Source organism: Camelina sativa, chromosome 5 (genome assembly GCF_000633955.1).
Source record: "Camelina sativa cultivar DH55 chromosome 5, Cs, whole genome shotgun sequence".
Taxonomy (NCBI): domain Eukaryota; kingdom Viridiplantae; phylum Streptophyta; class Magnoliopsida; order Brassicales; family Brassicaceae; genus Camelina; species Camelina sativa.
The window spans coordinates 27374778-27387780 of record NC_025689.1 but is presented as its reverse complement, the minus strand read 5'-3'; the positions used below and the strand labels follow the sequence as shown (position 1 = coordinate 27387780).

Below are 13003 nucleotides of genomic sequence, written 5' to 3'. Positions count from 1 at the left end.
CTGTAGAAAGTAGTAGATGAATCCTTTGCGATACAAAGCTTCGGGGTTTCCATTCTTGCGACATCTTTTGAAAAAATTGGAGAACGTTTCATGGTCGCGATGCCATGGGAACAGAGGGGTTTCTTGGAGCGAAAGTCTGCGGAGAACATATCCATCATCGCAAATACGTGGAAAATGTTTCGAAACTAATCTGAGATTACGAACCTCTGACAAGGAAGAAGCTGCGATACATGAAGAAATCTCGACAAGAAGATCTTCCGGTAAAGAATCGAGGCAAATTCTTGTTTTCCTATATTTCCTTATAGACGAAGAAGACGAGAACAGAGAGGATGATACCATGTTGAGATTCGAAAAGTACTGTTTCCAATTTGGCCAATTCCTTCTATTATTGTCATATATATAGAGAGGGCTTGATTCGTTTTCCTTTTTTGATTAGGAGAGACAAATTTTTCCTTCTCCATATTAGAAAAGGAAAAAAAAAATAGATAGATAGATGATGACTAAAGAAAACATGAATAAGAATTTCACACTAGAAGATCCAATATTTCTTTGTTGTGCCAAAGAAATATTGAAAAAGGAACCAACAATTGAAGATACAAACACGAACCATTTGTTAAGGATACGACATCCTCAATCATCTCTGTCAAGGATACGCCATCGTCAATCACCATTACTGCAATATATTCTTTCTTTCTATCATTACTTTCTATACTTACTTAACCTAGAGTCTCCCTCTCGAGTTCTGTATATATATGTTCATGTACTCACTCTTGTAAGATATACAATACAGACAACCTTTTCACCATTGTCTATGACAATCCACTTGCTATTGTACCCTTGCACAGAAGGCAGCGTTACATGTTTGACTCCTTTCTGCTTTTGCTTGGCCTGTGAAGAGAAATACAAGAGAACCATTTGATCACTCTTTTAATGTTCACAAAATAACAATTTACTCAAAACGAGTTCAAAAAACAGCTATACTCTTTATCTATCAGAGTTCAATTTTCACATATCGAATCTCAAAATTGGCTATACCCAAATCAACACTCTCCACGATAGATATACCTCTTGTAAGAGATGTATCTCTCTATATCTGATTTCTGTTCAGGCTTATAAGCTAACCATCTTTCATGTGGACATAAATCATCAAATGTTCCTAGATCTGCATATTAATAAGATTGAGATTAAATTACTAAACACATTTGCATATCAAAACATAAAAATAACGTTAACCAAAATTTCAAACCTTGAAGCAAAAATTTTGGTTCTTCTTCATAGCACTTGAGTTTCCAAAGAACAAGACAATTATCATACAATATAATTGGTTTAGTTCTACTTGCATCACATATACGCGTCTCTGTAAATAGAATTTGTCACGTTAAAGACAACAAACATAGAAGACAACAATATATAAAACATATTGAGTCTAAGGATTTAGACTTACGTTGAGATGTCATGCCTTTTGCTTCCATCATCTCATCATGAGCTACTTTAGCATCAGCTCTTATTTGAGCCATAATTAAGTTATGTTCCTCAACGGACAATGGAGCTTCATTTTTCTCCATAATGGCTTTGGCAACATCATCTTGCACCTTCTGTTTGAGCTTCTTCTCCTAGAAAGACAAAACGAGCTTTAGCACAACAAAGAGATTGATATCTTATATAATATGAGAAGGTTTTTCTCAACTTTTGCTAAGAAGATGACACTTGGCCTATTATTTATCTGACACCTGTACATTTTAGTTGTTTAGACCTAATTAACTAAATTCATTTATACTTTGGACCTAATTCACTAAAAGCCCATAAAACAAAAAAAAAACTCTTATCATTTCCTTCTCCCTTTTTTCAGTTAGGCCCCTTTCAATTAATCTAAACCCACCATTTATCAGTTTGTGGTTTCATCATAGGAACAATCTGCTTATAGGTTATTTTGAAATTATAAAAATATGCTTCAATCTTATGTATGATTCACGGGCAAGAACATATTCTAAATTATGTTAAAAAATTATTTATGGGTTTCAATCTTATAAATGATTCATAAGCAAGAAAGGAATCTAAATTATGTTAGATTGTAGATGTTTACGTGTTCTCAAAGTTCTCTTATAAATTCATAAATTTTTGACTCAAATTTTAATTTCTAGGTTTCCATTACTGGGTTTAGTTTCTGGCCTTTAATCTTATATAATCTAATGGTGGGATGTTTTATGTATGTAATTTGATAATTGCTTACTCATTTATTTCCCATTAGATATTACCAATTCGTTTTCCATAATATTAGAATTCAATTCGTTTTCCATAAAATTAAATTTCAGTCCCTAATTACTCTCATTTTAAGAGAATTTTTTCAGTCATGATTATTTAATTTCAGTCATTAGGTTCCTATGAAGAATTATATTATTTTTATATATCTTTCCATATTTCAATAGGTATTCTTGAATAATTTTAAATATTTTTTTGCAGGTTATCATGTTTGTTGTTTGCATTAAAACTACATCATAAAAATATAATGTGAGAATGTTTGATAAATTTACTTATTCATTAGAGTGTTTATGTATGTATTTCCTAATTTCCATGGAATGGTCCGACAATTTTGGATGACCTATGCCAATTTGTTTTTAAAAACCCATTTTCACTATCGTAAATAAAATTATAAGAACAGTAATATAAAAAATTATTTTCATAAGATAGTTTCTAAGTCCATAAATCGAAATATGTTCGTTTTGCTTGCTCACATTTTTTTGTCTTTTCAATTTTTTTCATATTCATTTAAATATTTATACAAAAATAAAAATTATATTGCCTAATAACTTATTATTGTTTTAAAACTCTTCAAATATAGAAACTTTTTTTATTAGAGTTTCAAATTTTTTTTCCTAAATTAAATTTTACTTTAAAATTCATCAGCAACAAGTTTAATTAACATCAATCTAATGTTCATTCAACAACAATTCAAAAGACAAAATAGTTTTTACATAAACCTAACAAAACTTCATCCGTAAATTGGATATATCTACATGAAAAATATATGTTTCTCTTATATAAAATTTGAACTTATAAAAAAAATATAATAATAACTGAACTTATAATTTTGTTTTTTTCTATACAAAAGACAAAAAAAACTTTTGGTCTAAAATATGCTCCAAAAAATGTGATGTCCTAATGCTTGGCTTCATTTGCTTACCCTATGGGTTGGGCCTCAGTCCGGACCTTGAACCATATTTTATATTTACTCTAGGGTTGTCGTGTTTGTTGGTTATGGTAATACTACTACATAATGAAAAAATGAACTATCATGATTTAATATGTTCAACATCACGACAAGAAATATGCGTATTTTTAGCACACGAAAAATGCTATCATTTCGTTTTGATAGCGATTTTGTAAACGCTGTCTTTGCTGGTGCCATCTTAGAGGGGACACATACAATAGAGTTTTTTTTCCTTTGCTATTATTTGTCTCGCTATAATAGTGCATTATTATCGCTATATTAAGATTATTGGTAGCATTTTAAATTTGCTATATTATAATTAATAGTGTGTAAAGTAGACTAAAACTTTTTCTTATTAGACGATGCATATGAGTCTCTCCATTATAAATTTAGTTTATGATGTTACTATCATATGCTTAAAAAATCATGTTGTTAAGATTGTGATGTTTTTTTATATCATAGCTTGATATGAGTTGCATTTTTCTATACTAATTAATTTGACTTCTATAGTTTTGAGTAATATATGCTAATTGTATATTGGTATCATATATATTTAGGAATCTTAGTATCAAATAGCTTTAGAATTAACCATCTTAAAAAGGAAAGATCAACAAAAATTCTCATAACATTTTCCACTTTCACATATAATATTTTACTTCCTAAGAAACTTTTTTATTATGACATTTGATATTATAATATTCTGCGGTTTTTCTTCTAAGTAGCTACGACAAAACAAATATTTGTTTTATTCAATTGCATTTATGATAAAGCTAAATAGACATATATAAAAATTCATTTCGGTGATGGAACAAAACTATTGCATTTTTATACTCAACCAAAACTTAGAGTAATTTTTTTAACTTTATTTACTTGGATTCATTTACATTATTAAAATTTCGTAAAAGCAATTTTAATTTGTATTAGAATGTATAAAGAATAAATTATATTGAGGGATGTGATTGCATTTTTTACCTCACCAAAAATTAGCTGGTAAAATATATTTATTAAGTTCATTGTTGTTTACCTAAATTTCATATTTAGATTGTATTCATGTAAGTTATATTCCAAAATTTCATGTTTTTGTAGATGTCAGTGGTAATATAATTTGTGCAAACGCAAGAGAGAAAATAAAAAGATGGAGAATGCTTAATATATCTTGAAAGTCTAAAGGGAGAAAAAACCATAAACACACTACTATATAATCAAAAATTTCTCCACATATTGAAATACTCTATTACTATATATAAAAGGAAAATTCAAGTAACACCAAACAAAAGAACCCAAAAAAAAATTGAAATGATCAGTATATTTTAAAAACCATTAAAAGAACAATTGCTGAGTAAACAAATAAAAGAACTATAATATCCAAATTACTAAAATTCAAAAATAATGTAAACTAAATCCGTGCGTAGCACGGGATGACTTCTAGTATATATATATATATATCTATATAAAGTCATCATCTTACAGATTTTAGAAATTACCTTTCCCTTTGCTTCTGCAAACTTTTCTTGAGCTTCTTTTTTCTGTTTTTCACACTCTTCAATTTCGCTTTTTATGTAATCTCTCATTACCCTGAGAAAATTACACACATGAGGTATCTCAAAACAAAGCATAAATTACAAGAAAAAAATGATATTGGCGTACATATAAAGATTCACATACTTTGTGCTAAGTGATTCATCACATAAGAAATTTAGAAGCTTGAGCCTTCTCGATGCATCCATCTTCTCGTATTCAGTAACACCCGCTACAAAAGTTTCAGGAGGGAACTCATCACTCAAAACTTCTGACTGCGATAGGATCTCTCCGATAGCAGTGAACCAACTGCTGTCGGTTGCACTTAGAGTCAAGGACCTGTAATATAAAATGCAAATGCATCACAAACATGAGCAAGAAAACAAACATGTGTATACATTTATATAGACTCATACATCTCTCTATGATGTGATATTAAATCCAACAACTGGATCATCATCTGGATAATAGGGCAGTATTGGTTTCTCCTTGTGTTACGCCCACATACAAACAGCTCACGAACAACAGTTTCAGCTTGTCCTTCCTTCAAAGAAAGAGCCTATCACGAAAAAGTTATAAATGAATCAGATTAAGAGTAAAATCATTACAGACCATAGGTTGTGAATAAGCTAAAGAGAGCATTTTATCATACGTTTACAAAGGCTGAGCAAAACTCGAAAAACTGGAATACATTTCCAGCTTCTTCAGTGGGTATATCAATGCCTGATACTCAAGTCAAGCTTGTACCCTGAGGAACTACTGGAGCCTCAAACTGAATCTCCTCTTTAAGTTTGTCACTGGATTTGGCTCTCCTCCTCTTGCCCACCACTTTCTTCTCCTCCTTGAGAACATCTGTTTCATAAACGTTAAATCATTAATTAGCCTCTTCTTTATATTAAAAAACTTACAAAACACAATTCTAAAATTATAAACTCACCTAATATTTCCACTTTTGTCCCTGGAACAGTTTCACTATTGCTACTACTACCTTCAATGGAAGCAGCAATCTACATAATTAAACCATGTTAATCAAGTAAGTATAATTAAAGACAAAAGCTAACGATCATTAAAAACATGATTTGTATTTTAGTTACCAGTTTTGGCTTCCTCTGATAAGAAAACTTATCAGGCCCTTCAACTTCAAGAAGCTCAACGACTGAAGCCAACCCACAAGCTCTAGCTTTATGTACCAAAATCCCAGTGGGGTTTGGCCCTCGGCTTGTCCTGTAAAATCCACACAAACCATTTTATTTCATTGATAAAGCTCTAATATATTAATTTCAAAGACATGTATAAATACATGCACACGCTGCAGATGCATATGCCTCTACATTGAGGACATACCCAGTCGTCCAACTTTGCTACTTCTTCTGCATGCTCACCATACCTATGGTTCAAATCATGAATAACACACATTATAAGAAACCATTATTGTCTCTGGAAAAAAAATCAATGAAATAATAAAAAAACGAACCTGTTTGATAAGCATTTGTAACAAAACTTATTGGGGCATAGCTTGTTATTCATCCTCCTGACCTTGCACGGTGCGACGAAGTCCATAGTCTTCTGTCGACACTACAAACAAACAAATGAACCAACATTTTAAATCAAGACAGAAAAAAAAAATTAGTATCTAACCAAACAAAACTAAGTCTCACCTGGTGACAGGATTTGCCATTTTTGGAATCATAAACTCTTCTTCCAACGACTCTTACGCCAGGATTGCGATTACGTTTGTTCTCCATAACAACAGTAAACTACGGTGAAAAAGAATCGAATTTTGGGGAATAATAGAACTAAACCGATGAATAATGGGTTAATTAGAGAGTAAATAAATCAATGGAGAATGAAACTAGAGAAGATGTTAATGCAAAAGTATTGAGTGAGTGTGGAATATATAAGGTCGTTCCTTTTTCAATATATATAACTAGAAGTCATCCCATGCTACGCACGTGTTTAGCTTACATTGCTGTTCAATTTTAGTAATTTGAAGATTATTAATTTTTATTTGTTTATTCTTATTTTTGTGATTTTAAAAATGTACTGATCATATTAATTTTTTCCGGTGTATTTGTTTGATGTTACTTGAGTTTTCATTTTATATATAGTATTAGAGTATTTCAACACATGAAAATTTTTTGATTACGTAGTAAAATGTTTATGGTTTTTTCCCTTTAGATTTTCCATACATATTAGAGTATGTGCATTGGTGTGAAACCCATTGAGTTTCTCATCATATAATATTATTTTTTAATGTAAATTTTGGAACCTCTTTCTAATATGAGAATTTGTTAGAAATATCTTTTTTTTTAGAGACCCCTTTTCAAAAATACCCCATTATTTGAACATTTTCATTTTTGCCCTCTTTTACACAAATTACAATATGTTAAAAACAATTTTGATAATTTTTTAATGTCAAAGTTTTCTATTTTACATTTAGGATATAGTTTTGATGGGGTAGGGTTTAGTATTTGGAGTTTAGAATTTAGAATTTAGTCATTTTATACATAGAAAATGAGTACTTTTGAAAATGAACAACATGAAAGAGTATTATTGAAAAGTGACATAAAAAAATGAGTATTTTTGGAAATGCGCTATTTGATACTAAGATTCCTAAAAAAAATATGATACCAAAATACAATTAGCATATAATACTCACTATAGAAGTCAAATTAATCTGATGTAGTATAGAAATTTGTAACTCATATCGTACCGTGAGATAAAAAGATATTACAAGTTTAACAACATGATTTTTTAAAGCATATGATGGTAACATACAATTTTTATTTTTTTTATAATAGTTTAAAATACATTTTTTTCTTAAAGATGAAGACTAATAAGAAACTAAATTTACAATAGAAAGACTCATATGTATCGTCCAATAAGAAGAAGTTTTAGCCTACTTTACCACATGAATGCCCAAAAAAAAAAAAAAATAGAGCTAAAATATAAGAAATGAACAAAACCTAACATGTTCAACTTATTAAATCATGATAGTTTATTTTCTTTATGATGTAGTAATATTAACACAACCCACGAAAACGACAACCTGAAGTAAAAATGAAACTTGGTTCAAGGCCCGACCCATAGGCCAAGCAAGTGAAGCCAAGGATTAAGGCATCAATTTTTCTGGGTCATATTATAGACCAAAAGTTTTAGGTCTTTTATATAGGGAAAAAACTATAAGTTCATTATTAGATTTTTTTTATAAGTCCAAAGAAAATTAGAAGTTCAAGTTTTATATAAGAAAACAGTATATTATTCATGTAGATATATCCAACTTATGGATGAAATTTTATTAGGTTTATGTAAAAACCTATTTCATCTTTTGAATTGTTGGTGAATGAGTATTAGATTCATGTTATACTGAGAACTTAAGTAAAATTCAATTTAGGAAAACAAATATGAAACTCTAATAAAAAATTTTCCATATGAGTTATTAGGCAATATGATATTTATTTTCGTATAAATGTTTAAATGAACATGAAAACATTGAAAATACAAAGAAAAATGTGAGCAAGCAAAATGAACTACAATATGGAAATAATTTTTATATTACTTTTTTATAATTTTATTTATAATACTAAAAATGGTTTCTTAAAAAAACATTGTCGTATGACATCCAAAATTGTCGGACCGGCCCATGGAGAGTAAGAAAGACATTCATAAACACTGTAATGAATAAATAAATTTATCAACATTTTCACATAATTTTTTTCTTCGTAGAATTAATGCGAACAACAAACATGATAACATGCAAAAAAAATTAAAAATTATTCAAGAATACCTATTAAAATTTGGAAAGATATGTAAAAATAATATAATTTTTCATTGGAACCTAACGACTGAAATTAAATATTAATAACTGAAAATTTGTGTTAAAAGGAGAGTAATTAGGGATATTGAATTCTAATTTTATGGAAAACGGAATGAATTCTACTTTTATGGATAAAGAATTGATAAGATCTAATGAGGAATAAATGAGTAAGCAATTATCAAATTACTTACGGAAAACATCCCAGCATTAAATTATATAAGACTAAATGCCATAAACTAAGCAGGAATGAAAACCCAAAATTTAAAATTTGAGCCAAAAATTTATGAATTGATAAGAGAATTTTTCAGAACATATAAACATCCGACAATCTAACATAATCTAGAATTCTTTCTTGCCCATGAATCATTTATAAGATTGAAACACATAAATCAATTTTTTACATAATTTAGAATCTGTTATTGCCCCCGAATCATATATAAGATTGAAACTCATATTTTTTTTTTTTTTCAACCATTGGGCCACAGCAGGCCGGCCCATTAGCCTAATCCCTACATTCGTAGGGAGCGGGACTCGATCCTGGGTGTGATGGTGCCTTGTGCATTAAGTACTTACCTTTGGCCACTGCACTAAGATCACTTCACAAACTCATATTTATCATTACAAAATAAACTATCATCAATTTTTCTTAGGATGGAATCACAAACTGATAAATGGTGGTTTTAGTTCAGGAAAAGTCTACAAATAGTTTTTATTGAAGAAGGAAAAAAGAAAATGTTGAGAGTTTTTTTGTTTTTGTTTTATAGGCCAGTAGTTACTTTGGTTCAAGGTACAAATCAATTTAGTTAATTAAATAAAAACAACAAAATAAAACAGGTGTTAGATAGATAACATGCCAAGTGTCATTTTCTTAGCAAAAGTTGAGAAAAACATTCTCATATTATATAAGATAGATTCAAACTTCAAAAAAAGAAGAAAATCATAAAAATATATTCAAAAGTTTTTTTTTTTTCATTAATAGGTGTTTTGAGATATTCATCCTTTTATTTAACTATATTCTATTTTGTGATAAAGCTCTCATTTGTTTAAATTTTGAAGTTATAGAAACAAAATATTTTATTTCTCTTTTTGTGACTCAGACTAGAAATTTATATCATAAAACAGTAAAATGGAGAAACAGTAATTTTTTTTATTTGACTTCGATAATAAGATGATAGAATAAAAAAATTAAGAAATAATCTTTAGAGATTATGCAAACATTCATGTAACCCACTTTTCTTTGGTCAAATCATGTATCTACAAATCCCAAATTCTAGACCAAATTATAAAAGATATTCAAATAAAGGGAAAAAAAATCTGAAAACACCTACTAATGACAAACACACTTTTGAATATGTTTTTTTTTTTCCTTTTGGAATTTTGATTTTATTAGATAAGAAGAGGGAAAATACCTCTCAAATTCCATACCCACTTCAATTTTTGCATTCTCGTCTTCCCTAAATCGATTCTCAATACATTCCTCCTACATTGTGTTGTTTACTTTAAATCCTTGTTCTCTATTATTCCCGGCCCCAAAGTTTGATATTTTCACTGTAGTTTACTTTTGTTATAAGTTATATGAAAATTTTCATTAATTTTTAATATATTTTTATAAACATTTTAAAACATAAAAAATAATCAAGGCTATACTTAAAATAACACATAATTTTCTTCTCCTTTCAAATGTACCACATAATTATATATATATACTTTTTGAACCAAGCTTGTTTTCATGCCATTAAGATAGAATCCAAGTATAGAGAGAGAAGGAATCAGTGATCCAAAAGTTTAAGACACAACAAGAAGGGGTACAATGAGTATAAAAGAGATAATAGGATATATAAGTTGAATCGATAAGAACTTCTTGAGAGCTATGAGCCATAAGCTATGTGATGTCACAGTATTTTAACATATTTTAGGTCTTGTTTAGTCATGTTTTGCATCATATAGAAGTAATTCCTTAGGTCTTATAACCATTTCTATCCAAATATGCACTTAGGATGTTTAGAAGCATGCATTGCATACATTTGTACATTGGGAGTATTATTAGGTGTTATGGAGATCTAAAGTCTAAGGAAGGACTTGGTGTTATTTCTGGAGCTAACCAAGAGGACTAGAAGCATCAAGAACGTATAAGAAAGCACTCGACCACACCACTCGACCATGAACATGGTCGAGCACTCGGTCGGATTCATAACGAGCTCATCGATCCGAATGAAGATTTTCTGTTGCGATTCAGTTTCAGCATACTTCGTATAAGTTGTAGGAAATCAGGTTACTTTTCCAATGCCGGTGTTTTCAGGTCAATCAGAGGTGTCCTTCAAGAGTTATCCCTGTTTTACTGAACAGATAACATCCCAGATCGAAGACTGGAGCTACCTAACGGACCAACCACTCGACCATGCACTCGACCGAGCACATGGTCGAGCACTTGCAGCCGACTTTCTGTTTTGTCCTCTAGCTAAATATGGTTTCTCCCTCTTTACTATATATATATGTACTGCCACTTGTGGCCGCAGACAGACACCTCATAACCTAGTTTTTGTTATTTTTAGCCTACTTTTACTTTATTACATCCTCTTATTTTTCTAGGGTTTTTAGCCACCAAAGTTTGTAATCTTGATAACTTTGGATCTGTTGAGAATTTTCTTTCACTTCTTTGTATTAAATTGCTCATCTCTCTCTTATCTATCTGATCATGCTTGTTTTATCATTTTCTGGGTTTGTGTTTTTCATCATGATTTGTAGATCTGAATAGTAACTAGATCCTTGGAGATGGGTTAGGTTGATTGAGAGTTTGGTTGTTCTAGCACTTTTTAAGCCTTGATTGTTATAGATCCCTTCTAGATTAGGTGTTCTCTAAGCTATTCTTGTTCTGAGAAGTTAAGAATATATCTGAGGTCTTTTATTATGCAAAAGATGTTTAAGATGCTGGATAAGACTAATACTGGAGATTATTGTGTCTAGCTTAAGAGATTAGTTGTCTAGGGTGGTTTTTGACAAAAATTAATCTGGGATTTAATTCCTGTTTATCCATGTCTTAGCTAGTGAGAACTAGGTCTAGGAGTGTTTAAACTTGATTGTTATTGCCATGAGAGTGGGTTAACAAGTTTATGAGATCATTGTCTATGGATAGCTTCTATGAGTTTTGCTAGACAGTCTAGATAAGCCAAGCTTGATATCAACCCATTATTCCCATCTCTAGGATATATTTGCTTATTATTTGTTACTGCTTTCATATTTGATCATTTGTCATCGTTTATTTTGCATCTTTGTTCTTTGTTTTGCTTTTGTTCTTCTGTTATGCATCACACCTGCTCGACCATGCACTCGACCGAGTGCATACTCGAGCACCAATTTATTTCCTTGTTTATGTTATGTTTCATTCCAGTTTGCTCTTAATTGCATCTGTTAGTAGTTTTCTCTAGCTTAGCATAGTTTATTGCACTAGTTCTATAGTTTAATTCTGCATTAGTACTGTCTTAAGTTGCCTTTGTTCATTGCATTTCATTTCTGTCAATAGGTTGTTAGAAACAAACCAACTTGATATTTGGCTTAACTTAAATGCATTGATCATGTCTTGACTACTTACATTTCATACTCTTTATAGATTGACATCCTTTATGCTACAGCAACATAAGGGTATTGAAACACCTTGCATCCCATTTGATCATCTTAGCCTAAGTCTGTTTGTTTACTGTCATCCATTCATTCATAGGTTAAGATCAGAAAAGACCATGTTTCACTATGAAGCTTTTTGGTAAATGTGAGATCAAAAATTATCGACAATCTTCCAAAAGCGAATCAATGGAGGACAAAATAGACAATGTCAAGAGACGAAGTGGCGTTGATGAGTGGGCCAAAGTCATGATTCTTGGCGACACGAGAAGAACATAGCTTGTGGGAGTGGTGTGAAGGCTGTGATGCTTGAAATTAAATCATCGGAATAGCAAGGAGAGTGGTCATTGGACAAGTTCAAGAGCCAGGATGTTGAAGTTCTCACCAAAGGCCTTGAATTAGGTAGGGTTTTACTGGGTTTTAAAAGGGGAAATAAAAAGATTAACAAAATAGAAAAAATAGGAGATTGAAGAGTTTGATGAGGAGAGAAATGTTGAACAGGGTGAGGCCTCGATACTAGTGTGTGGGAGCTTTTGGGGGGGGGGTTTAATTCGAAAAATGTACCACATAATATTTATAATTATATTTAGGATATATTTACATCGTTTTAATTAAATTTGGTAGTAGATCCAAGTCAGATCTGAATATCTTATTTTTCAAAAATCAACATATTTGGAATATGATTGGAAAGTTCCCTATGTCATATCATATTTTTTTTTTTTGTCAACCGAACACTAATTAGAAAAGAACTTCAAGGTTGATAGCACAAACTGGAGGAACATAGTTTACAAACTAGAGGAACATAATTTATAAAGGAAAATGCTGAAAATTAAAGATCTAGAAGA

The 13003-nt window shown here is 30.5% G+C and overlaps 1 pseudogene; it reads right to left on the bottom strand.

Moving 5' to 3' along the window:
• LOC104789632 lies at positions 985 to 6471 on the bottom strand (annotated as a pseudogene).